The sequence below is a fragment of the Eucyclogobius newberryi genome, unplaced genomic scaffold, assembly GCF_026437365.1.
Source record: "Eucyclogobius newberryi isolate DKJ021-1_F unplaced genomic scaffold, fEucNew1.0.hap1 SCAF_10, whole genome shotgun sequence".
In the NCBI taxonomy this organism is placed as follows: Eukaryota; Metazoa; Chordata; class Actinopteri; order Gobiiformes; family Gobiidae; genus Eucyclogobius; species Eucyclogobius newberryi.
The window spans coordinates 945188-971539 of NW_027315724.1; the positions used below are offsets into that span (position 1 = coordinate 945188).

General features: G+C 39.4%; 15 non-coding genes across 15 annotated transcripts; all 15 read right to left on the reverse strand.

The window, feature by feature from the left end:
- Window positions 1-202: 202 nt before the first annotated feature.
- Window positions 203-321, reverse strand: LOC140380754 (5S ribosomal RNA). Its single transcript, XR_011931203.1, has one exon. It is a non-coding gene; the product is annotated as a 5S ribosomal RNA (ribosomal RNA).
- Window positions 322-1576: 1255 nt separating this feature from the next.
- Window positions 1577-1695, reverse strand: LOC140380818 (5S ribosomal RNA). The gene has a single exon (XR_011931217.1). It is a non-coding gene; the product is annotated as a 5S ribosomal RNA (ribosomal RNA).
- Window positions 1696-2265: 570 nt separating this feature from the next.
- LOC140380857 (5S ribosomal RNA) lies at window positions 2266-2384 on the reverse strand. The gene has a single exon (XR_011931225.1). It is a non-coding gene; the product is annotated as a 5S ribosomal RNA (ribosomal RNA).
- Window positions 2385-3636: 1252 nt separating this feature from the next.
- On the reverse strand, window positions 3637-3755 carry LOC140380860 (5S ribosomal RNA). The gene has a single exon (XR_011931226.1). It is a non-coding gene; the product is annotated as a 5S ribosomal RNA (ribosomal RNA).
- Window positions 3756-5014: 1259 nt separating this feature from the next.
- On the reverse strand, window positions 5015-5133 carry LOC140380792 (5S ribosomal RNA). Its single transcript, XR_011931212.1, has one exon. It is a non-coding gene; the product is annotated as a 5S ribosomal RNA (ribosomal RNA).
- Window positions 5134-6387: 1254 nt separating this feature from the next.
- On the reverse strand, window positions 6388-6506 carry LOC140380835 (5S ribosomal RNA). Its single transcript, XR_011931220.1, has one exon. It is a non-coding gene; the product is annotated as a 5S ribosomal RNA (ribosomal RNA).
- A 1256-nt stretch (window positions 6507-7762) lies between these two features.
- On the reverse strand, window positions 7763-7881 carry LOC140380823 (5S ribosomal RNA). Its single transcript, XR_011931218.1, has one exon. It is a non-coding gene; the product is annotated as a 5S ribosomal RNA (ribosomal RNA).
- Window positions 7882-9137: 1256 nt separating this feature from the next.
- Window positions 9138-9256, reverse strand: LOC140380654 (5S ribosomal RNA). The gene has a single exon (XR_011931183.1). It is a non-coding gene; the product is annotated as a 5S ribosomal RNA (ribosomal RNA).
- A 1258-nt stretch (window positions 9257-10514) lies between these two features.
- On the reverse strand, window positions 10515-10633 carry LOC140380693 (5S ribosomal RNA). The gene has a single exon (XR_011931194.1). It is a non-coding gene; the product is annotated as a 5S ribosomal RNA (ribosomal RNA).
- Window positions 10634-11886: 1253 nt separating this feature from the next.
- LOC140380829 (5S ribosomal RNA) lies at window positions 11887-12005 on the reverse strand. Its single transcript, XR_011931219.1, has one exon. It is a non-coding gene; the product is annotated as a 5S ribosomal RNA (ribosomal RNA).
- A 1253-nt stretch (window positions 12006-13258) lies between these two features.
- LOC140380838 (5S ribosomal RNA) lies at window positions 13259-13376 on the reverse strand. Its single transcript, XR_011931221.1, has one exon. It is a non-coding gene; the product is annotated as a 5S ribosomal RNA (ribosomal RNA).
- Window positions 13377-14633: 1257 nt separating this feature from the next.
- Window positions 14634-14752, reverse strand: LOC140380699 (5S ribosomal RNA). Its single transcript, XR_011931195.1, has one exon. It is a non-coding gene; the product is annotated as a 5S ribosomal RNA (ribosomal RNA).
- Window positions 14753-16005: 1253 nt separating this feature from the next.
- On the reverse strand, window positions 16006-16124 carry LOC140380705 (5S ribosomal RNA). Its single transcript, XR_011931196.1, has one exon. It is a non-coding gene; the product is annotated as a 5S ribosomal RNA (ribosomal RNA).
- Window positions 16125-17381: 1257 nt separating this feature from the next.
- LOC140380713 (5S ribosomal RNA) lies at window positions 17382-17500 on the reverse strand. Its single transcript, XR_011931197.1, has one exon. It is a non-coding gene; the product is annotated as a 5S ribosomal RNA (ribosomal RNA).
- Window positions 17501-18757: 1257 nt separating this feature from the next.
- Window positions 18758-18878, reverse strand: LOC140380845 (5S ribosomal RNA). Its single transcript, XR_011931222.1, has one exon. It is a non-coding gene; the product is annotated as a 5S ribosomal RNA (ribosomal RNA).
- Window positions 18879-26352: the final 7474 nt, after the last annotated feature.

The window sequence follows — 26352 nt, forward strand, 5'->3', positions numbered from 1 at the left end:
TGGTCATAAAAGACTCTAAATGTACAAAAGTAGCAGGACAGCTCCCTCTGCTGTCCATATTCTAAATGGCAGTTTGTACAAAAATGTGTGATTTTAAAGTCAAATTGACTGTGTTTTTGGTTCCACTTTAGTTTCAAAATATGCACACATACTGTGTTTCTTTGTTTCTTTGTCTGTTGAAGGCTTTACAAAAGAAGATAAAAGCTTACAGCACCTGGTATTCCCAGGCGGTCTCCCATCCAAGTACTAACCAGGCCCGACCCTGCTTAGCTTCCGAGATCAGACGAGATCGGGCGTGTTCAGGGTGGTATGGCCGTAAGCGAAGGGCTCTGGGGTGGAGACTGCTTTTATATCCATGTTTCACCAGCTCCAGATGGGGAATGGGACTCGTGCTTTTCCAGGAGGAACAGACAAGCTTTTCTTGTCAACTTGACTCTTTCAACCTAAAGAAAACCCTGCTCAAATGTAAGAGTCAATGTTTCAAGACACCTTTTGGGCTTTCTTTATCATTTGGCCATTTCCCTGCTTTTAGCCTGAATATTATTCTATTATTCCTATGTGTTTTGGCATAAAATACTCTGTTTCCATGAAATACATAGAAAATACCATATAGGCACCACCTGTTTAGTCAAAATAAGTTTTTAGTTTTGTAAATCATTTCAAAAAATGCTGATGGCGCCTGGTATTTTTGCATAAATTACTCTCAAAATGTACAAAAGTAGCAGGACAGCAATGTTTTGCTTAGTTTTTGCTTAAAATACTCTTTTTATCTTTAATTTACACTCAATTGTTTCAAAAAATGCTTTCCGCACCTGATATTTTTACATATTTTTTTACAAGCTTCAAAATATTTTTGGGGGCATAAAATATTCTCTCAAATGTACAAAAGTAGCAGGACAACAATGTTTTTTTTTTTTTGCATTAATACTCTTTTTTTTTTTTTTTTTTATAAAACAGGTAAATTGTGCTGAACATTTTTACATACTTTTAACAGGCTTCAAAATATATATATATATATATTTTGGCCTAAAATACTCTCAAATGTACAAAAGTAGCAAGACAGTAAAGTTTTGTTTTGATTTTTTTGCTTAAAATACTCTATATTTTTATCTTTATTTTACACTCAATTGTTTAAAAAATGCTTTCAGCACCTGGTATTTTTTACATACTTTTTACAAGCTTCAAAATATTTTTGGGGCATAAAATACTCGCTCAAAATGTACAAAAGTAGCAGGACAACAATGTTTCTCAGGGGTTTCTTGGGGCATAAATACTCTTTTTTTATTTTTTATTAAACAGGTCAATTGCGTTGAAAATTGCTTTCAGCACCTGGTATTTTTACATCCTTTTTTACAAGTTTCAGAATATATTTTTTGGTCATAAAAGACTCTAAATGTACAAAAGTAGCAGGACAGCTCCCTCTGCTGTCCATATTCTAAATGGCAGTTTGTACAAAAATGTGTGATTTTAAGGTCAAATTGACTGTGTTTTTGGTTCCACTTTAGTTTCAAAATATGCACACATACTGTGTTTCTTTGTTTCTTTGTCTGTTGAAGGCTTTACAAAAGAAGATAAAAGCTTACAGCACCTGGTATTCCCAGGCGGTCTCCCATCCAAGTACTAACCAGGCCCGACCCTGCTTAGCTTCCGAGATCAGACGAGATCGGGCGTGTTCAGGGTGGTATGGCCGTAAGCTAAGGGCTCTGGGGTGGAGACTGCTTTTATATCCATGTTTCACCAGCTCCAGATGGGGAATGGGACTCGTGCTTTTCCAGGAGGAACAGACAAGCTTTTCTTGTCAACTTGACTCTTTCAACCTAAAGAAAACCCTGCTCAAATGTAAGAGTCAATGTTTCAAGACACCTTTTGGGCTTTCTTTATCATTTGGCCATTTCCCTGCTTTTAGCCTGAATATTATTCTATTATTCCTATGTGTTTTGGCATAAAATACTCTGTTTCCATGAAATACATAGAAAATACCATATAGGCACCACCTGTTTAGTCAAAATAAGTTTTTAGTTTTGTAAATCATTTCAAAAAATGCTGATGGCGCCTGGTATTTTTGCATAAATTACTCTCAAAATGTACAAAAGTAGCAGGACAGCTCCCTCTGCTGTCCATATTCTAAATGGCAGTTTGTACAAAAATGTGTGATTTTAAAGTCAAATTGACTGTGTTTTTGGTTCCACTTTAGTTTCAAAATATGCACACATACTGTGTTTCTTTGTTTCTTTGTCTGTTGAAGGCTTTACAAAAGAAGATAAAAGCTTACAGCACCTGGTATTCCCAGGCGGTCTCCCATCCAAGTACTAACCAGGCCCGACCCTGCTTAGCTTCCGAGATCAGACGAGATCGGGCGTGTTCAGGGTGGTATGGCCGTAAGCGAAGGGCTCTGGGGTGGAGACTGCTTTTATATCCATGTTTCACCAGCTCCAGATGGGGAATGGGACTCGTGCTTTTCCAGGAGGAACAGACAAGCTTTTCTTGTCAACTTGACTCTTTCAACCTAAAGAAAACCCTGCTCAAATGTAAGAGTCAATGTTTCAAGACACCTTTTGGGCTTTCTTTATCATTTGGCCATTTCCCTGCTTTTAGCCTGAATATTATTCTATTATTCCTATGTGTTTTGGCATAAAATACTCTGTTTCCATGAAATACATAGAAAATACCATATAGGCACCACCTGTTTAGTCAAAATAAGTTTTTAGTTTTGTAAATCATTTCAAAAAATGCTGATGGCGCCTGGTATTTTTGCATAAATTACTCTCAAAATGTACAAAAGTAGCAGGACAGCAATGTTTTGCTTAGTTTTTGCTTAAAATACTCTTTTTATCTTTAATTTACACTCAATTGTTTCAAAAAATGCTTTCCGCACCTGATATTTTTACATATTTTTTTACAAGCTTCAAAATATTTTTGGGGGCATAAAATATTCTCTCAAATGTACAAAAGTAGCAGGACAACAAATTTTTTTTTTTTTTTGCATTAATACTCTTTTTTTTTTTTTTTTATAAAACAGGTAAATTGTGCTGAACATTTTTACATACTTTTAACAGGCTTCAAAATATATATATATATTTTTTGGCCTAAAATACTCTCAAATGTACAAAAGTAGCAAGACAGTAAAGTTTTGTTTTGATTTTTTTGCTTAAAATACTCTATATTTTTATCTTTATTTTACACTCAATTGTTTAAAAAATGCTTTCAGCACCTGGTATTTTTTACATACTTTTTACAAGCTTCAAAATATTTTTGGGGCATAAAATACTCGCTCAAAATGTACAAAAGTAGCAGGACAACAATGTTTCTCAGGGGTTTCTTGGGGCATAAATACTCTTTTTTTATTTTTTATTAAACAGGTCAATTGCGTTGAAAATTGCTTTCAGCACCTGGTATTTTTACATCCTTTTTTACAAGTTTCAGAATATATTTTTTGGTCATAAAAGACTCTAAATGTACAAAAGTAGCAGGACAGCTCCCTCTGCTCTCCATATTCTAAATGGCAGTTTGTACAAAAATGTGTGATTTTAAAGTCAAATTGACTGTGTTTTTGGTTCCACTTTAGTTTCAAAATATGCACACATACTGTGTTTCTTTGTTTCTTTGTCTGTTGAAGGCTTTACAAAAGAAGATAAAAGCTTACAGCACCTGGTATTCCCAGGCGGTCTCCCATCCAAGTACTAACCAGGCCCGACCCTGCTTAGCTTCCGAGATCAGACGAGATCGGGCGTGTTCAGGGTGGTATGGCCGTAAGCGAAGGGCTCTGGGGTGGAGACTGCTTTTATATCCATGTTTCACCAGCTCCAGATGGGGAATGGGACTCGTGCTTTTCCAGGAGGAACAGACAAGCTTTTCTTGTCAACTTGACTCTTTCAACCTAAAGAAAACCCTGCTCAAATGTAAGAGTCAATGTTTCAAGACACCTTTTGGGCTTTCTTTATCATTCGGCCATTTCCCTGCTTTTAGCCTGAATATTATTCTATTATTCCTATGTGTTTTGGCATAAAATACTCTGTTTCCATGAAATACATAGAAAATACCATATAGGCACCACCTGTTTAGTCAAAATAAGTTTTTAGTTTTGTAAATCATTTCAAAAAATGCTGATGGCGCCTGGTATTTTTGCATAAATTACTCTCAAAATGTACAAAAGTAGCAGGACAGCAATGTTTTGCTTAGTTTTTGCTTAAAATACTCTTTTTATCTTTAATTTACACTCAATTGTTTCAAAAAATGCTTTCCGCACCTGATATTTTTTACATATTTGTTTACAAGCTTCAAAATATTTTTGGGGGCATAAAATATTCTCTCAAATGTACAAAAGTAGCAGGACAACAATGTTTTTTTTTTTTTTGCATTAATACTCTTTTTTTTTTTTTTTTATAAAACAGGTAAATTGTGCTGAACATTTTTACATACTTTTAACAGGCTTCAAAATATATATATATATATATATATTTTGGCCTAAAATACTCTCAAATGTACAAAAGTAGCAAGACAGTAAAGTTTTGTTTTGATTTTTTTGCTTAAAATACTCTATATTTTTATCTTTATTTTACACTCAATTGTTTAAAAAATGCTTTCAGCACCTGGTATTTTTTACATACTTTTTACAAGCTTCAAAATATTTTTGGGGCATAAAATACTCGCTCAAAATGTACAAAAGTAGCAGGACAACAATGTTTCTCAGGGGTTTCTTGGGGCATAAATACTCTTTTTTTATTTTTTATTAAACAGGTCAATTGCGTTGAAAATTGCTTTCAGCACCTGGTATTTTTACATCCTTTTTTACAAGTTTCAGAATATATTTTTTGGTCATAAAAGACTCTAAATGTACAAAAGTAGCAGGACAGCTCCCTCTGCTGTCCATATTCTAAATGGCAGTTTGTACAAAAATGTGTGATTTTAAAGTCAAATTGACTGTGTTTTTGGTTCCACTTTAGTTTCAAAATATGCACACATACTGTGTTTCTTTGTTTCTTTGTCTGTTGAAGGCTTTACAAAAGAAGATAAATGCTTACAGCACCTGGTATTCCCAGGCGGTCTCCCATCCAAGTACTAACCAGGCCCGACCCTGCTTAGCTTCCGAGATCAGACGAGATCGGGCGTGTTCAGGGTGGTATGGCCGTAAGCGAAGGGCTCTGGGGTGGAGACTGCTTTTATATCCATGTTTCACCAGCTCCAGATGGGGAATGGGACTCGTGCTTTTCCAGGAGGAACAGACAAGCTTTTCTTGTCAACTTGACTCTTTCAACCTAAAGAAAACCCTGCTCAAATGTAAGAGTCAATGTTTCAAGACACCTTTTGGGCTTTCTTTATCATTTGGCCATTTCCCTGCTTTTAGCCTGAATATTATTCTATTATTCCTATGTGTTTTGGCATAAAATACTCTGTTTCCATGAAATACATAGAAAATACCATATAGGCACCACCTGTTTAGTCAAAATAAGTTTTTAGTTTTGTAAATCATTTCAAAAAATGCTGATGGCGCCTGGTATTTTTGCATAAATTACTCTCAAAATGTACAAAAGTAGCAGGACAGCAATGTTTTGCTTAGTTTTTGCTTAAAATACTCTTTTTTATCTTTAATTTACACTCAATTGTTTCAAAAAATGCTTTCCGCACCTGATATTTTTTACATATTTTTTTACAAGCTTCAAAATATTTTTGGGGGCATAAAATATTCTCTCAAATGTACAAAAGTAGCAGGACAACAATGTTTTTTTTTTTTTTGCATTAATACTCTTTTTTCTTTTTTTTTATAAAACAGGTAAATTGTGCTGAACATTTTTACATACTTTTAACAGGCTTCAAAATATATATATATATTTTTTGGCCTAAAATACTCTCAAATGTACAAAAGTAGCAAGACAGTAAAGTTTTGTTTTGATTTTTTTGCTTAAAATACTCTATATTTTTATCTTTATTTTACACTCAATTGTTTAAAAAATGCTTTCAGCACCTGGTATTTTTTACATACTTTTTACAAGCTTCAAAATATTTTTGGGGCATAAAATACTCGCTCAAAATGTACAAAAGTAGCAGGACAACAATGTTTCTCAGGGGTTTCTTGGGGCATAAATACTCTTTTTTTATTTTTTATTAAACAGGTCAATTGCGTTGAAAATTGCTTTCAGCACCTGGTATTTTTACATCCTTTTTTACAAGTTTCAGAATATATTTTTTGGTCATAAAAGACTCTAAATGTACAAAAGTAGCAGGACAGCTCCCTCTGCTGTCCATATTCTAAATGGCAGTTTGTACAAAAATGTGTGATTTTAAAGTCAAATTGACTGTGTTTTTGGTTCCACTTTAGTTTCAAAATATGCACACATACTGTGTTTCTTTGTTTCTTTGTCTGTTGAAGGCTTTACAAAAGAAGATAAAAGCTTACAGCACCTGGTATTCCCAGGCGGTCTCCCATCCAAGTACTAACCAGGCCCGACCCTGCTTAGCTTCTGAGATCAGACGAGATCGGGCGTGTTCAGGGTGGTATGGCCGTAAGCGAAGGGCTCTGGGGTGGAGACTGCTTTTATATCCATGTTTCACCAGCTCCAGATGGGGAATGGGACTCGTGCTTTTCCAGGAGGAACAGACAAGCTTTTCTTGTCAACTTGACTCTTTCAACCTAAAGAAAACCCTGCTCAAATGTAAGAGTCAATGTTTCAAGACACCTTTTGGGCTTTCTTTATCATTTGGCCATTTCCCTGCTTTTAGCCTGAATATTATTCTATTATTCCTATGTGTTTTGGCATAAAATACTCTGTTTCCATGAAATACATAGAAAATACCATATAGGCACCACCTGTTTAGTCAAAATAAGTTTTTAGTTTTGTAAATCATTTCAAAAAATGCTGATGGCGCCTGGTATTTTTGCATAAATTACTCTCAAAATGTACAAAAGTAGCAGGACAGCAATGTTTTGCTTAGTTTTTGCTTAAAATACTCTTTTTTATCTTTAATTTACACTCAATTGTTTCAAAAAATGCTTTCCGCACCTGATATTTTTTACATATTTTTTTACAAGCTTCAAAATATTTTTGGGGGCATAAAATATTCTCTCAAATGTACAAAAGTAGCAGGACAACAATGTTTTTTTTTTTTTTGCATTAATACTCTTTTTTCTTTTTTTTTATAAAACAGGTAAATTGTGCTGAACATTTTTACATACTTTTAACAGGCTTCAAAATATATATATATATATTTTTTGGCCTAAAATACTCTCAAATGTACAAAAGTAGCAAGACAGTAAAGTTTTGTTTTGATTTTTTTGCTTAAAATACTCTATATTTTTATCTTTATTTTACACTCAATTGTATAAAAAATGCTTTCAGCACCTGGTATTTTTTACATACTTTTTACAAGTTTCAAAATATTTTTGGGGCATAAAATACTCGCTCAAAATGTACAAAAGTAGCAGGACAACAATGTTTCTCAGGGGTTTCTTGGGGCATAAATACTCTTTTTTTATTTTTTATTAAACAGGTCAATTGCGTTGAAAATTGCTTTCAGCACCTGGTATTTTTACATCCTTTTTTACAAGTTTCAGAATATATTTTTTGGTCATAAAAGACTCTAAATGTACAAAAGTAGCAGGACAGCTCCCTCTGCTGTCCATATTCTAAATGGCAGTTTGTACAAAAATGTGTGATTTTAAAGTCAAATTGACTGTGTTTTTGGTTCCACTTTAGTTTCAAAATATGCACACATACTGTGTTTCTTTGTTTCTTTGTCTGTTGAAGGCTTTACAAAAGAAGATAAAAGCTTACAGCACCTGGTATTCCCAGGCGGTCTACCATCCAAGTACTAACCAGGCCCGACCCTGCTTAGCTTCCGAGATCAGACGAGATCGGGCGTGTTCAGGGTGGTATGGCCGTAAGCGAAGGGCTCTGGGGTGGAGACTGCTTTTATATCCATGTTTCACCAGCTCCAGATGGGGAATGGGACTCGTGCTTTTCCAGGAGGAACAGACAAGCTTTTCTTGTCAACTTGACTCTTTCAACCTAAAGAAAACCCTGCTCAAATGTAAGAGTCAATGTTTCAAGACACCTTTTGGGCTTTCTTTATCATTTGGCCATTTCCCTGCTTTTAGCCTGAATATTATTCTATTATTCCTATGTGTTTTGGCATAAAATACTCTGTTTCCATGAAATACATAGAAAATACCATATAGGCACCACCTGTTTAGTCAAAATAAGTTTTTAGTTTTGTAAATCATTTCAAAAAATGCTGATGGCGCCTGGTATTTTTGCATAAATTACTCTCAAAATGTACAAAAGTAGCAGGACAGCAATGTTTTGCTTAGTTTTTGCTTAAAATACTCTTTTTTATCTTTAATTTACACTCAATTGTTTCAAAAAATGCTTTCCGCACCTGATATTTTTTACATATTTTTTTACAAGCTTCAAAATATTTTTGGGGGCATAAAATATTCTCTCAAATGTACAAAAGTAGCAGGACAACAATTTTTTTTTTTTTTTTGCATTAATACTCTTTTTTTTTTTTTTTTATAAAACAGGTAAATTGTGCTGAACATTTTTACATACTTTTAACAGGCTTCAAAATATATATATATATATTTTTTGGCCTAAAATACTCTCAAATGTACAAAAGTAGCAAGACAGTAAAGTTTTGTTTTGATTTTTTTGCTTAAAATACTCTATATTTTTATCTTTATTTTACACTCAATTGTTTAAAAAATGCTTTCAGCACCTGGTATTTTTTACATACTTTTTACAAGCTTCAAAATATTTTTGGGGCATAAAATACTCGCTCAAAATGTACAAAAGTAGCAGGACAACAATGTTTCTCAGGGGTTTCTTGGGGCATAAATACTCTTTTTTTATTTTTTATTAAACAGGTCAATTGCGTTGAAAATTGCTTTCAGCACCTGGTATTTTTACATCCTTTTTTACAAGTTTCAGAATATATTTTTTGGTCATAAAAGACTCTAAATGTACAAAAGTAGCAGGACAGCTCCCTCTGCTGTCCATATTCTAAATGGCAGTTTGTACAAAAATGTGTGATTTTAAAGTCAAATTGACTGTGTTTTTGGTTCCACTTTAGTTTCAAAATATGCACACATACTGTGTTTCTTTGTTTCTTTGTCTGTTGAAGGCTTTACAAAAGAAGATAAAAGCTTACAGCACCTGGTATTCCCAGGCGGTCTCCCATCCAAGTACTAACCAGGCCCGACCCTGCTTAGCTTCCGAGATCAGACGAGATCGGGCGTGTTCAGGGTGGTATGGCCGTAAGCGAAGGGCTCTGGGGTGGAGACTGCTTTTATATCCATGTTTCACCAGCTCCAGATGGGGAATGGGACTCGTGCTTTTCCAGGAGGAACAGACAAGCTTTTCTTGTCAACTTGACTCTTTCAACCTAAAGAAAACCCTGCTCAAATGTAAGAGTCAATGTTTCAAGACACCTTTTGGGCTTTCTTTATCATTTGGCCATTTCCCTGCTTTTAGCCTGAATATTATTCTATTATTCCTATGTGTTTTGGCATAAAATACTCTGTTTCCATGAAATACATAGAAAATACCATATAGGCACCACCTGTTTAGTCAAAATAAGTTTTTAGTTTTGTAAATCATTTCAAAAAATGCTGATGGCGCCTGGTATTTTTGCATAAATTACTCTCAAAATGTACAAAAGTAGCAGGACAGCAATGTTTTGCTTAGTTTTTGCTTAAAATACTCTTTTTTATCTTTAATTTACACTCAATTGTTTCAAAAAATGCTTTCCGCACCTGATATTTTTTACATATTTTTTTACAAGCTTCAAAATATTTTTGGGGGCATAAAATATTCTCTCAAATGTACAAAAGTAGCAGGACAACAATTTTTTTTTTTTTTTTGCATTAATACTCTTTTTTTTTTTTTTTTATAAAACAGGTAAATTGTGCTGAACATTTTTACATACTTTTAACAGGCTTCAAAATATATATATATATATATTTTTTGGCCTAAAATACTCTCAAATGTACAAAAGTAGCAAGACAGTAAAGTTTTGTTTTGATTTTTTTGCTTAAAATACTCTATATTTTTATCTTTATTTTACACTCAATTGTTTAAAAAATGCTTTCAGCACCTGGTATTTTTTACATACTTTTTACAAGCTTCAAAATATTTTTGGGGCATAAAATACTCGCTCAAAATGTACAAAAGTAGCAGGACAACAATGTTTCTCAGGGGTTTCTTGGGGCATAAATACTCTTTTTTTATTTTTTATTAAACAGGTCAATTGCGTTGAAAATTGCTTTCAGCACCTGGTATTTTTACATCCTTTTTTACAAGTTTCAGAATATATTTTTTGGTCATAAAAGACTCTAAATGTACAAAAGTAGCAGGACAGCTCCCTCTGCTGTCCATATTCTAAATGGCAGTTTGTACAAAAATGTGTGATTTTAAAGTCAAATTGACTGTGTTTTTGGTTCCACTTTAGTTTCAAAATATGCACACATACTGTGTTTCTTTGTTTCTTTGTCTGTTGAAGGCTTTACAAAAGAAGATAAAAGCTTACAGCACCTGGTATTCCCAGGCGGTCTCCCATCCAAGTACTAACCAGGCCCGACCCTGCTTAGCTTCCGAGATCAGACGAGATCGGGCGTGTTCAGGGTGGTATGGCCGTAAGCGAAGGGCTCTGGGGTGGAGACTGCTTTTATATCCATGTTTCACCAGCTCCAGATGGGGAATGGGACTCGTGCTTTTCCAGGAGGAACAGACAAGCTTTTCTTGTCAACTTGACTCTTTCAACCTAAAGAAAACCCTGCTCAAATGTAAGAGTCAATGTTTCAAGACACCTTTTGGGCTTTCTTTATCATTTGGCCATTTCCCTGCTTTTAGCCTGAATATTATTCTATTATTCCTATGTGTTTTGGCATAAAATACTCTGTTTCCATGAAATACATAGAAAATACCATATAGGCACCACCTGTTTAGTCAAAATAAGTTTTTAGTTTTGTAAATCATTTCAAAAAATGCTGATGGCGCCTGGTATTTTTGCATAAATTACTCTCAAAATGTACAAAAGTAGCAGGACAGCAATGTTTTGCTTAGTTTTTGCTTAAAATACTCTTTTTATCTTTAATTTACACTCAATTGTTTCAAAAAATGCTTTCCGCACCTGATATTTTTACATATTTTTTTACAAGCTTCAAAATATTTTTGGGGGCATAAAATATTCTCTCAAATGTACAAAAGTAGCAGGACAACAATGTTTTTTTTTTTTTGCATTAATACTCTTTTTTTTTTTTTTTTATAAAACAGGTAAATTGTGCTGAACATTTTTACATACTTTTAACAGGCTTCAAAATATATATATATATATTTTTTGGCCTAAAATACTCTCAAATGTACAAAAGTAGCAAGACAGTAAAGTTTTGTTTTGATTTTTTTGCTTAAAATACTCTATATTTTTATCTTTATTTTACACTCAATTGTATAAAAAATGCTTTCAGCACCTGGTATTTTTTACATACTTTTTACAAGCTTCAAAATATTTTTGGGGCATAAAATACTCGCTCAAAATGTACAAAAGTAGCAGGACAACAATGTTTCTCAGGGGTTTCTTGGGGCATAAATACTCTTTTTTTATTTTTTATTAAACAGGTCAATTGCGTTGAAAATTGCTTTCAGCACCTGGTATTTTTACATCCTTTTTTACAAGTTTCAGAATATATTTTTTGGTCATAAAAGACTCTAAATGTACAAAAGTAGCAGGACAGCTCCCTCTGCTGTCCATATTCTAAATGGCAGTTTGTACAAAAATGTGTGATTTTAAAGTCAAATTGACTGTGTTTTTGGTTCCACTTTAGTTTCAAAATATGCACACATACTGTGTTTCTTTGTTTCTTTGTCTGTTGAAGGCTTTACAAAAGAAGATAAAAGCTTACAGCACCTGGTATTCCCAGGCGGTCTACCATCCAAGTACTAACCAGGCCCGACCCTGCTTAGCTTCCGAGATCAGACGAGATCGGGCGTGTTCAGGGTGGTATGGCCGTAAGCGAAGGGCTCTGGGGTGGAGACTGCTTTTATATCCATGTTTCACCAGCTCCAGATGGGGAATGGGACTCGTGCTTTTCCAGGAGGAACAGACAAGCTTTTCTTGTCAACTTGACTCTTTCAACCTAAAGAAAACCCTGCTCAAATGTAAGAGTCAATGTTTCAAGACACCTTTTGGGCTTTCTTTATCATTTGGCCATTTCCCTGCTTTTAGCCTGAATATTATTCTATTATTCCTATGTGTTTTGGCATAAAATACTCTGTTTCCATGAAATACATAGAAAATACCATATAGGCACCACCTGTTTAGTCAAAATAAGTTTTTAGTTTTGTAAATCATTTCAAAAAATGCTGATGGCGCCTGGTATTTTTGCATAAATTACTCTCAAAATGTACAAAAGTAGCAGGACAGCAATGTTTTGCTTAGTTTTTGCTTAAAATACTCTTTTTATCTTTAATTTACACTCAATTGTTTCAAAAAATGCTTTCCGCACCTGATATTTTTACACATTTTTTTACAAGCTTCAAAATATTTTTGGGGGCATAAAATATTCTCTCAAATGTACAAAAGTAGCAGGACAACAATGTTTTTTTTTTTTTTGCATTAATACTCTTTTTTTTTTTTTTTTTATAAAACAGGTAAATTGTGCTGAACATTTTTACATACTTTTAACAGGCTTCAAAATATATATATATATTTTTTGGCCTAAAATACTCTCAAATGTACAAAAGTAGCAAGACAGTAAAGTTTTGTTTTGATTTTTTTGCTTAAAATACTCTATATTTTTATCTTTATTTTACACTCAATTGTTTAAAAAATGCTTTCAGCACCTGGTATTTTTTACATACTTTTTACAAGCTTCAAAATATTTTTGGGGCATAAAATACTCGCTCAAAATGTACAAAAGTAGCAGGACAACAATGTTTCTCAGGGGTTTCTTGGGGCATAAATACTCTTTTTTTATTTTTTATTAAACAGGTCAATTGCGTTGAAAATTGCTTTCAGCACCTGGTATTTTTACATCCTTTTTTACAAGTTTCAGAATATATTTTTTGGTCATAAAAGACTCTAAATGTACAAAAGTAGCAGGACAGCTCCCTCTGCTGTCCATATTCTAAATGGCAGTTTGTACAAAAATGTGTGATTTTAAAGTCAAATTGACTGTGTTTTTGGTTCCACTTTAGTTTCAAAATATGCACACATACTGTGTTTCTTTGTTTCTTTGTCTGTTGAAGGCTTTACAAAAGAAGATAAAAGCTTACAGCACCTGGTATTCCCAGGCGGTCTCCCATCCAAGTACTAACCAGGCCCGACCCTGCTTAGCTTCCGAGATCAGACAGATCGGGCGTGTTCAGGGTGGTATGGCCGTAAGCGAAGGGCTCTGGGGTGGAGACTGCTTTTATATCCATGTTTCACCAGCTCCAGATGGGGAATGGGACTCGTGCTTTTCCAGGAGGAACAGACAAGCTTTTCTTGTCAACTTGACTCTTTCAACCTAAAGAAAACCCTGCTCAAATGTAAGAGTCAATGTTTCAAGACACCTTTTGGGCTTTCTTTATCATTTGGCCATTTCCCTGCTTTTAGCCTGAATATTATTCTATTATTCCTATGTGTTTTGGCATAAAATACTCTGTTTCCATGAAATACATAGAAAATACCATATAGGCACCACCTGTTTAGTCAAAATAAGTTTTTAGTTTTGTAAATCATTTCAAAAAATGCTGATGGCGCCTGGTATTTTTGCATAAATTACTCTCAAAATGTACAAAAGTAGCAGGACAGCAATGTTTTGCTTAGTTTTTGCTTAAAATACTCTTTTTTATCTTTAATTTACACTCAATTGTTTCAAAAAATGCTTTCCGCACCTGATATTTTTTACATATTTTTTTACAAGCTTCAAAATATTTTTGGGGGCATAAAATATTCTCTCAAATGTACAAAAGTAGCAGGACAACAATTTTTTTTTTTTTTTGCATTAATACTCTTTTTTTTTTTTTTTTTTATAAAACAGGTAAATTGTGCTGAACATTTTTACATACTTTTAACAGGCTTCAAAATATATATATATATATTTTTTGGCCTAAAATACTCTCAAATGTACAAAAGTAGCAAGACAGTAAAGTTTTGTTTTGATTTTTTTGCTTAAAATACTCTATATTTTTATCTTTATTTTACACTCAATTGTTTAAAAAATGCTTTCAGCACCTGGTATTTTTTACATACTTTTTACAAGCTTCAAAATATTTTTGGGGCATAAAATACTCGCTCAAAATGTACAAAAGTAGCAGGACAACAATGTTTCTCAGGGGTTTCTTGGGGCATAAATACTCTTTTTTTATTTTTTATTAAACAGGTCAATTGCGTTGAAAATTGCTTTCAGCACCTGGTATTTTTACATCCTTTTTTACAAGTTTCAGAATATATTTTTTGGTCATAAAAGACTCTAAATGTACAAAAGTAGCAGGACAGCTCCCTCTGCTGTCCATATTCTAAATGGCAGTTTGTACAAAAATGTGTGATTTTAAAGTCAAATTGACTGTGTTTTTGGTTCCACTTTAGTTTCAAAATATGCACACATACTGTGTTTCTTTGTTTCTTTGTCTGTTGAAGGCTTTACAAAAGAAGATAAAAGCTTACAGCACCTGGTATTCCCAGGCGGTCTCCCATCCAAGTACTAACCAGGCCCGACCCTGCTTAGCTTCCGAGATCAGACGAGATCGGGCGTGTTCAGGGTGGTATGGCCGTAAGCGAAGGGCTCTGGGGTGGAGACTGCTTTTATATCCATGTTTCACCAGCTCCAGATGGGGAATGGGACTCGTGCTTTTCCAGGAGGAACAGACAAGCTTTTCTTGTCAACTTGACTCTTTCAACCTAAAGAAAACCCTGCTCAAATGTAAGAGTCAATGTTTCAAGACACCTTTTGGGCTTTCTTTATCATTTGGCCATTTCCCTGCTTTTAGCCTGAATATTATTCTATTATTCCTATGTGTTTTGGCATAAAATACTCTGTTTCCATGAAATACATAGAAAATACCATATAGGCACCACCTGTTTAGTCAAAATAAGTTTTTAGTTTTGTAAATCATTTCAAAAAATGCTGATGGCGCCTGGTATTTTTGCATAAATTACTCTCAAAATGTACAAAAGTAGCAGGACAGCAATGTTTTGCTTAGTTTTTGCTTAAAATACTCTTTTTATCTTTAATTTACACTCAATTGTTTCAAAAAATGCTTTCCGCACCTGATATTTTTACACATTTTTTTACAAGCTTCAAAATATTTTTGGGGGCATAAAATATTCTCTCAAATGTACAAAAGTAGCAGGACAACAATTTTTTTTTTTTTTTTGCATTAATACTCTTTTTTTTTTTTTTTTTATAAAACAGGTAAATTGTGCTGAACATTTTTACATACTTTTAACAGGCTTCAAAATATATATATATATTTTTTGGCCTAAAATACTCTCAAATGTACAAAAGTAGCAAGACAGTAAAGTTTTGTTTTGATTTTTTTGCTTAAAATACTCTATATTTTTATCTTTATTTTACACTCAATTGTTTAAAAAATGCTTTCAGCACCTGGTATTTTTTACATACTTTTTACAAGCTTCAAAATATTTTTGGGGCATAAAATACTCGCTCAAAATGTACAAAAGTAGCAGGACAACAATGTTTCTCAGGGGTTTCTTGGGGCATAAATACTCTTTTTTTATTTTTTATTAAACAGGTCAATTGCGTTGAAAATTGCTTTCAGCACCTGGTATTTTTACATCCTTTTTTACAAGTTTCAGAATATATTTTTTGGTCATAAAAGACTCTAAATGTACAAAAGTAGCAGGACAGCTCCCTCTGCTGTCCATATTCTAAATGGCAGTTTGTACAAAAATGTGTGATTTTAAAGTCAAATTGACTGTGTTTTTGGTTCCACTTTAGTTTCAAAATATGCACACATACTGTGTTTCTTTGTTTCTTTGTCTGTTGAAGGCTTTACAAAAGAAGATAAAAGCTTACAGCACCTGGTATTCCCAGGCGGTCTCCCATCCAAGTACTAACCAGGCCCGACCCTGCTTAGCTTCCGAGATCAGACGAGATCGGGCGTGTTCAGGGTGGTATGGCCGTAAGCGAAGGGCTCTGGGGTGGAGACTGCTTTTATATCCATGTTTCACCAGCTCCAGATGGGGAATGGGACTCGTGCTTTTCCAGGAGGAACAGACAAGCTTTTCTTGTCAACTTGACTCTTTCAACCTAAAGAAAACCCTGCTCAAATGTAAGAGTCAATGTTTCAAGACACCTTTTGGGCTTTCTTTATCATTTGGCCATTTCCCTGCTTTTAGCCTGAATATTATTCTATTATTCCTATGTGTTTTGGCATAAAATACTCTGTTTCCATGAAATACATAGAAAATACCATATAGGCACCACCTGTTTAGTCAAAATAAGTTTTTAGTTTTGTAAATCATTTCAAAAAATGCTGATGGCGCCTGGTATTTTTGCATAAATTACTCTCAAAATGTACAAAAGTAGCAGGACAGCAATGTTTTGCTTAGTTTTTGCTTAAAATACTCTTTTTTATCTTTAATTTACACTCAATTGTTTCAAAAAATGCTTTCCGCACCTGATATTTTTTACATATTTTTTTACAAGCTTCAAAATATTTTTGGGGGCATAAAATATTCTCTCAAATGTACAAAAGTAGCAGGACAACAATTTTTTTTTTTTTTTGCATTAATACTCTTTTTTTTTTTTTTTTTTATAAAACAGGTAAATTGTGCTGAACATTTTTACATACTTTTAACAGGCTTCAAAATATATATATATATATTTTTTGGCCTAAAATACTCTCAAATGTACAAAAGTAGCAAGACAGTAAAGTTTTGTTTTGATTTTTTTGCTTAAAATACTCTATATTTTTATCTTTATTTTACACTCAATTGTTTAAAAAATGCTTTCAGCACCTGGTATTTTTTACATACTTTTTACAAGCTTCAAAATATTTTTGGGGCATAAAATACTCGCTCAAAATGTACAAAAGTAGCAGGACAACAATGTTTCTCAGGGGTTTCTTGGGGCATAAATACTCTTTTTTTATTTTTTATTAAACAGGTCAATTGCGTTGAAAATTGCTTTCAGCACCTGGTATTTTTACATCCTTTTTTACAAGTTTCAGAATATATTTTTTGGTCATAAAAGACTCTAAATGTACAAAAGTAGCAGGACAGCTCCCTCTGCTGTCCATATTCTAAATGGCAGTTTGTACAAAAATGTGTGATTTTAAAGTCAAATTGACTGTGTTTTTGGTTCCACTTTAGTTTCAAAATATGCACACATACTGTGTTTCTTTGTTTCTTTGTCTGTTGAAGGCTTTACAAAAGAAGATAAAAGCTTACAGCACCTGGTATTCCCAGGCGGTCTCCCATCCAAGTACTAACCAGGCCCGACCCTGCTTAGCTTCCGAGATCAGACGAGATCGGGCGTGTTCAGGGTGGTATGGCCGTAAGCGAAGGGCTCTGGGGTGGAGACTGCTTTTATATCCATGTTTCACCAGCTCCAGATGGGGAATGGGACTCGTGCTTTTCCAGGAGGAACAGACAAGCTTTTCTTGTCAACTTGACTCTTTCAACCTAAAGAAAACCCTGCTCAAATGTAAGAGTCAATGTTTCAAGACACCTTTTGGGCTTTCTTTATCATTTGGCCATTTCCCTGCTTTTAGCCTGAATATTATTCTATTATTCCTATGTGTTTTGGCATAAAATACTCTGTTTCCATGAAATACATAGAAAATACCATATAGGCACCACCTGTTTAGTCAAAATAAGTTTTTAGTTTTGTAAATCATTTCAAAAAATGCTGATGGCGCCTGGTATTTTTGCATAAATTACTCTCAAAATGTACAAAAGTAGCAGGACAGCAATGTTTTGCTTAGTTTTTGCTTAAAATACTCTTTTTTATCTTTAATTTACACTCAATTGTTTCAAAAAATGCTTTCCGCACCTGATATTTTTTACATATTTTTTTACAAGCTTCAAAATATTTTTGGGGGCATAAAATATTCTCTCAAATGTACAAAAGTAGCAGGACAACAATTTTTTTTTTTTTTTTGCATTAATACTCTTTTTTTTTTTTTTTTTATAAAACAGGTAAATTGTGCTGAACATTTTTACATACTTTTAACAGGCTTCAAAATATATATATATATATTTTTTGGCCTAAAATACTCTCAAATGTACAAAAGTAGCAAGACAGTAAAGTTTTGTTTTGATTTTTTTGCTTAAAATACTCTATATTTTTATCTTTATTTTACACTCAATTGTTTAAAAAATGCTTTCAGCACCTGGTATTTTTTACATACTTTTTACAAGCTTCAAAATATTTTTGGGGCATAAAATACTCGCTCAAAATGTACAAAAGTAGCAGGACAACAATGTTTCTCAGGGGTTTCTTGGGGCATAAATACTCTTTTTTTATTTTTTATTAAACAGGTCAATTGCGTTGAAAATTGCTTTCAGCACCTGGTATTTTTACATCCTTTTTTACAAGTTTCAGAATATATTTTTTGGTCATAAAAGACTCTAAATGTACAAAAGTAGCAGGACAGCTCCCTCTGCTCTCCATATTCTAAATGGCAGTTTGTACAAAAATGTGTGATTTTAAAGTCAAATTGACTGTGTTTTTGGTTCCACTTTAGTTTCAAAATATGCACACATACTGTGTTTCTTTGTTTCTTTGTCTGTTGAAGGCTTTACAAAAGAAGATAAAAGCTTACAGCACCTGGTATTCCCAGGCGCTGTCTCCCATCCAAGTACTAACCAGGCCCGACCCTGCTTAGCTTCCGAGATCAGACGAGATCGGGCGTGTTCAGGGTGGTATGGCCGTAAGCGAAGGGCTCTGGGGTGGAGACTGCTTTTATATCCATGTTTCACCAGCTCCAGATGGGGAATGGGACTCGTGCTTTTCCAGGAGGAACAGACAAGCTTTTCTTGTCAACTTGACTCTTTCAACCTAAAGAAAACCCTGCTCAAATGTAAGAGTCAATGTTTCAAGACACCTTTTGGGCTTTCTTTATCATTTGGCCATTTCCCTGCTTTTAGCCTGAATATTATTCTATTATTCCTATGTGTTTTGGCATAAAATACTCTGTTTCCATGAAATACATAGAAAATACCATATAGGCACCACCTGTTTAGTCAAAATAAGTTTTTAGTTTTGTAAATCATTTCAAAAAATGCTGATGGCGCCTGGTATTTTTGCATAAATTACTCTCAAAATGTACAAAAGTAGCAGGACAGCAATGTTTTGCTTAGTTTTTGCCTAACCCTTTAAGCGCCAAAGTCGCAGAAATGCAACTTTACCGTACAAGGAAATTAATGAAATAATAGTAGAAAATGAATCACTTCAGTCATTGGTCGGTTCGGTGCAACTTCCCTTTATTAGCCAGGTATGATCCAGGGCAGATCCGGTAAGGAAAAAAATGGCTGGAGGAAGTACACGTGGCATGCAATTTACAGCAGATTCTGACTCTGAAGGGTATTATCTCCCCGAGAGTGACGATGGATTTTCAAGTGGAGATGAAGGGACTTCGAAACAACGGACAGGTGCAAAGGACAGACGGAGGCGAGGAACCAGTGGAACCAGTGGCTGCAGTAAAACTTGCCCGGTGGATGAGAGCTGGGACATGCTGAGAGAGGTCGAGGTATTTGAGGCATGGATCAAACCTTTTGAAGACCCAGTTGGCTACACAGGAGAGATGGATCTGACGGATGCTAATCCATTTGATATTCTGTCACTCTTTCTGACCGATCAGTTTTGGACTTTCATTACTGATGAGACAAATAGATATGCACATCAGTGTATGGCACCTATGATTCTGAAGCCACATTCAAGATTTCTTGAGTGGTATGATGTATCAGTCACCGAAATGAAAGCTTTCTTCGCTTTGCATCTCTCCATGGGCCTTGTTGAGAAACCTGAAATCGAGGATTACTGGGGAACATTTTGGCTTACACAAACGCCTGGATTTGGAAATGTAATGTCAAGAAACAGATTTGAAATCATTCTTTCGTTCTTTCATTTTGTCAACAATAATGATTATGTGAGAACAGGCGAGCCCGGGCACGATAAACTGTTCAAAGTCCGCCCAATAATAGATTTGATTATTCCCAAATTTGCAGCAGTTTACAGTCCAATCAAGGAGCTTTCTTTAGATGAAATGACAATAGCTTTCAAGGGGAGATCTTCACTAAAATGTTACTCTCCGAATAAACCTGACAAATATGGCTATAGAGTGTATGCCCTGAGTGAAAGCTGTTCAGGGTATGTTTTGCGCTGGTCAATGCACACTGGACAGTACAAAAATAATGCAAGCAACATCAGTGCAACACACGCAGTTGTCCGTGAGTTGGTTTCTCCCTTTACGGGCAAAGGACACGAGATTTACATGGACAGTTACTATACCTCGCCTGTAATTGCAAATGAATTAGCAGATTTGGAAACTGGACTGTGTGGGACGGTAAGGATTACCAGGTTGGGGATGCCAAAATGCCTTGGTAAAAGTGTCTTACAGCTGAAAAAAGGAGATGACCCAGTTTTTTGCAGAAAGGGAAAACTCCTGGCTTGTGCTTGGCACGATACTAAACGTCTCACCATGTTGTCCACAGTCCATGGAAATGATTGTGTTCAGAGGAGGATCCGATCCAAGACAGATGACACTGGCTTCCGTGACATCAAAAGACCTGTATGTGTCGACCAGTACAACGCCTACATGGGTGGAGTGGACACTGCTGACCAGAGGATGAAGACATACCTCTTTCCACACAGGTCCCGGAAATGGTATCATCGCATATTCAATGCCATTATAAGCATAAGTATTGTCAACTCACACATCATATACACCAAATCCACTCCAGGCCCACACAAACCTTTAAAGGTTTACATTCAGAACATTATTGATGCATTACTGGCTGATCACTCCAAAAAACAAGAAAGGCGCTCAAGACCGGAGGGTGAAATGCCACAGAGACTCACAGAGCGTCATTGGCTTTGTCAAGCAGAGGGACGTCCAGACTGCGCCGTGTGCTCTGACCGCTCTCGTACCAAAGGCAGGCGGCAAACAAAGTACAGGTGCCGTCAGTGTGGCGTTGGCCTCTGTGCGGTTCCATGCAACGAGAGATACCATACGCTAAAAAACTTTAAATGCTGTCATTTGGATATGTAAAAGTGCAGGGTACCTTGACCCTGGATGGACATCTTTTCTGTGATGGCTCTCTCCTTTCTTCACTGCTTTCTCCACAACCTGCCTGGCACCAATGATGGATGTATAAGTTGGAAAAATAAAAAAAATGAAAAAAATACATAATAAATACCGTGTTTGTCATCATTTGGTCAGAACTTGTAATCAGGGCCCGAGTTTGAAGATGTGAGCAAAAGGGGTGAAAATGGGTTAAAATGTGAAAAAACACCAAAATGAGCAAAATGAAATAATCCCCCATCATCAGTGCACAGTTTGCCCCCAGAAAAGCACTCCCCTGGTGCCTGGAGGTGATCTGACCACCAGAATATAGTACCATATACCCCTGCTGGTCTTAGAAAAAAAACCGAGCTTCCAGCCAATAGTACACTATACCCGAGGGACTCTGTCGTTTTTCGGCAATAGTACACTATACCCGAGGGACTCTGTCGTTTTTCGGCAATAGTACACTATACCCGAGGGACTCTGTCGTTTTTCGGCAATAGTACACTATACCCGAGGGACTCTGTCGTTTTTCGGCAATAGTACACTATACCCGAGGGACTCTGTCGTTTTTCGGCAATAGTACACTATACCCGAGGGACTCTGTCGTTTTTCCGGGCCGTAGTATGAAGTTGTGAGCAAAAGGGGTGAAAATGGGTTAAAATGTGAAAAAACACCAAAATGAGCAAAATGAAATAATCCCCCATCATCAGTGCACTGTTTGCCCCCAGAAAAGCACTCCCCTGGGGCCTGGAGGTGATCTGACCATCAGAGTATAGCACCATATGCCCCTGAGGGACTTAGAGTAAAAACCGAAATAGTACACTATACCTGAAAAGACTCTGTCATTTTTCGGCAATAGTACACTATACCCGAGCGACTCTGTCGTTTTTCCGGGCCGTAGTATGAAGTTGTGAGCAAATGGGGTGAAAATGGGTTAAAATGTGAAAAAACACCAAAATGAGCAAAATGAAATAATCCCCCATCATCAGTGCACTGTTTGCCCCCAGAAAAGCACTCCCCTGGGGCCTGGAGGTGATCTGACCATCATAGTATAGCACCATATGCCCCTGAGGGACTTAGAGTAAAAACCGAAATAGTACACTATACCTGAAAAGACTCTGTCATTTTTCGGCAATAGTACACTATATACCGTTGGACTTAGTCGTTTTTTGGGCTCGTGGGAATAAGCGTTCAGCTCAAAATTCCCGGGCTAAATCACGCTGCTCCCGAGAAATTCTTACGCTGCTCTCACGCGGAATGTGCAAAATGGTAATGCTGGGAGGGAGGGGCGGGCGGTTTTTGAGAATGACGTTTTTCGCAATCGAAACAGGTACATTTCCTGGTTGTGCGGATACCGGGCAAGGAGCTCGTTTGACGGGCACACGAGAACCGCGATCGATGGGCCCCGTTCTGGTTTTATCCAGCTTCCAAGGCTCCTTCACAGCCGTAATGTCAAGTCATGGTTCGGAGGTGCGGAGGTGAGCGTCGGATCACGGAGCCTCTGAATGGAGCCCCGCGCTCCGCGCTCCACCGGGCTCTAAGCGCCGCTCAGACCCGGCATGAGAGGGTCTATTTTCGGCTTGATTTTACCAGACTCCCGGGCACTTCCAGAAGCTTCCTGTTTGCTCTGATTGCTCGGGGCAGAGCACGGTGTCACGCTGACCACGGGCTGTACGCGAAGGTGACCCGCTCCGTGATCTTAGCGCCGCCCAGACCCAGGGCCATCCACCCCGCATACGGCCAGACTTTGCCCGGCCAGGGAGCACCTTCTGCGGGTCGGAGGCTCCGGGTCGGAGCCCCTGGAGCCTGGAGCCCTCACCGGGCCCCGAACTCGGCTGCCGGAGGCAGTGCAGTGCCTCATGGATAAAAGGCACCCAGCCGTCCAACTCGCGTGAGGCGGAGCAGGGATCATCCGTGAATCAACCATGAAAATGGTACAAATCATGGTTCTATGTATACCAGACAAGGAGCTTGGTCTATTGGCACTCAAGACCCGCCATCGTAGGGCCCCGTTCTGGTTTTATCCAGCTTCGAAGGCTCCTGCGCACTGCGGGTTTGTTTACATTTTGCGGCTGTGGTTTGCTCCGGCTAACCTCACGCCGGACACGTTGGAAGCGAGGCCGAGACAGAGGTCCCACCAGGCGCGGGGCTTCAGTCTGACTGGCTTCCCCCGCGCCTGGCCCCTTGTCTCCGGAGATGGGACCGTCACTCACCCCCGCACTGAAGGACGCGCGGCTTGAAGGATGATGGCTGCGCTTAGCCCCTGTGCCAGGGGCTCTGAGCCAGTCCCCTTCAGCCTCAACGCGTCCGGTGGGAACACAGTCCGGGTCCATTGTCACTCACCCCTGCGCAGAAGGACGCGCGGCTTGGAGGATGATGGCTGCGCTTAGCCCCTGGCACAGGGGCTCTGCACCAGTCCCCTTCAGCCTCAACGCGTCCGGTGGAACAACAGTCCAGGCCCTCTGTCACTCACCCCCGCACTGAAGGACGCGCGGCTTGAAGGATGATGGCTGTGCTTAGCCCCTGTGCCAGGGGCTCTGAGCCAGTCCCCTTCAGCCTCAACGCGTCCGGTGGGAACACAGTCCGGGTCCACTGTCACTCACCCCTGCGCAGAAGGACGCGCGGCTTGGAGGATGATGGCTGCGCTTAGCCCCTGGCACAGGGGCTCTGCACCAGTCCCCTTCAGCCTCAACGCGTCCGGTGGAACAACAGTCCAGGCCCACTGTCACTCACCCCCGCACTGAAGGACGCGCGGCTTGGAGGATGATGGCTGCGCTTAGCCCCTGTTACAGGGGCTCTGCGCCAGTCTCCTTCAGCCTCAACGCGTCCGACGGAACCACAGTCCGAGCCCATTGTCACTCACCCCCGCGCAGCAGGAGGCGCGGCTTGAAGGATGATGGCTGCGCTTAGCCCCTGGGCCCAAGGGCTCTGCGCCAGTCCCCTTCAGCCTCAACGTGTCCGATGGCTCTGCGCGGGGCGGGGGGCAGGGCCGGCGCATATTTTTGGTCCGACTCCGGTCCCTTCCTCGTCTCTGAGTTTGTCAAATGCAGCGCCTGTCCAGGGCTCACTTTGCTATCAACTGGCTGGTCACCGCCATCGTAGGGCCCCGTTCTGGTTTCATCCAGCTTCGAAGGCTCCTGCGCACTGCGGGGTTGTTGGCATTTGTTGTCCTGATTTGCGCTGGCTCACCCTTACGCTGGACACAGCGCCAGATGATATATTTGGTCCGACTCCGGTCCCTTCCTCGTCTCTGAGTTTGTCAAATGCAGCGCCTGTCCAGGGCTCACTTTGCTATCAACTGGCTGGTCACCGCCATCGTAGGGCCCCGTTCTGGTTTCATCCAGCTTCGAAGGCTCCTGCGCACTGCGGGGTTGTTGGCATTTGTGGTCCTGATTTGCGCTGGCTCACCCTTACGCTGGACACAGCGCCAGATGATATATTTGGTCCGACTCCGGTCCCTTCCTCGTCTCTGAGTTTGTCAAATGCAGCGCCTGTCCAGGGCTCACTTTGCTATCAACTGGCTGGTCACCGCCATCGTAGGGCCCTGTTCTGGTTTCATCCAGCTTCGAAGGCTCCTGCGCACTGCGGGGTTGTTGGCATTTGTGGTCCTGATTTGCGCTGGCTCACCCTCACGCTGGACACAGCGCCAGATGATATATTTGGTCCGACTCTGGTCCCTTCCTCGTCTCTGAGTTTGTCAAATGCAGCTCCTGTCCAGGGCTCACTTTGCTATCAACTGGCTGGTCACCGCCATCGTAGGGCCCCGTTCTGGTTTCATCCAGCTTCGAAGGCTCCTGCGCACTGCGGGGTTGTTGGCATTTGTGGTCCAGAGCCCCGGCTCTAAATTAAACCTGTTACCCTAGTAGGCCGGCCTCCGGGTCCCCCTCTCTTCTTCGGTTATGGAGTACATTGGGCGCGGGGGCAGCCAGTGGAGGGCAAGGGCCCTGCCTCCAAGTGTGGTGTAGGGGACAGGGGAGCCAGGGCCTTGGGGTCCTGGTGCTTTTTATCTTTTAAAGTGGCTCAGAGTACCAAGGGCACGGACTTCCAGGGGGCTGCACCAAGGGTGTGTAGCTCGTGTTGGGGTGCTTAAGTGTGGGTACCCAGGGACGAAAGGTGGGCCGGGGCCGGCGCGAGCCTCTGTGGTGAGTGCTGGGCCGTTCCCTTGGTACTCCAGTCGGAGTACCAAGGGCACGGACTTCCATGGTATAGTACCAAGGGCACGGACCTCCAGGGGGCTGAAACAAGGGTGTGTAGCCCGTGTGGGGGTGCTTAAGTGTGGGTCCCCGGGTTCGAAGGGAGGGCCTGGTCCCCGGTGGTCATCCCCGGAGTCCCAGAGCCTGCAACCCGGGGAAGAGTGGCCCGTCCCCAGACTGAGTTTGGGGGAATGCGGGGTGGCTCTGGAGGGGCTCCAGGGGTTCCAGGGGGTGCTCGGCGGAGGCCATGCCCAGCCAGAGTGGCCCTTCCCCGGGCAGAATCTGGGGAGAGTGGGGAGTGGCTCTGGAGGTGCTCCGGGGGCTCCAGGGGTTCCAGGGGGTGCTCAGTGGGGGCCATGCCCAGCCAGAGTTGCCCTTCCCCGGGGTGAGTCTGGAGGAGTGGGGGGTGGCTCTGGAGGGGCTCCAGGGGTTCCAGGGGGTGCTCGGCGGAGGCCATGCCCAGCCAGAGTGTCCCTTCCCCGGGCAGAATCTGGGGAGAGTGGGGGGTGGCTCTGGAGGTGCTCCGGGGGCTCCAGGGGGTGCTCGGCGGAGGCCATGCCCAGCCAGAGTGGCCCTTCCCCGGGCATAGTCTGGGGAGAGTGGGGGGTGGCTCTGGAGGTGCTCCGGGGGCTCCAGGGGGTGCTCGGCGGAGGCCATGCCCAGCCAGAGTGGCCCTTCCCCGGGCATAGTCTGGGGAGAGTGGGGGGTGGCTCTGGAGGTGCTCCGGGGGCTCCAGGGGGTGCTCAGTGGAGGCCATGCCCAGCCAGAGTGTCCCTTCCCCGGGCAGAGTCTGGAGGAGTGGGGGGTGGCTCTGGAGGTGCTCCGGGGGCTCCAGGGGTTCCAGGGGGTGCTCAGCGGAGGCCATGCCCAGCCAGAGTGGCCCTTCCCCGGGGTGAGTCTGGGGAGAGTGGGGGGTGGCTCTGGAGGTG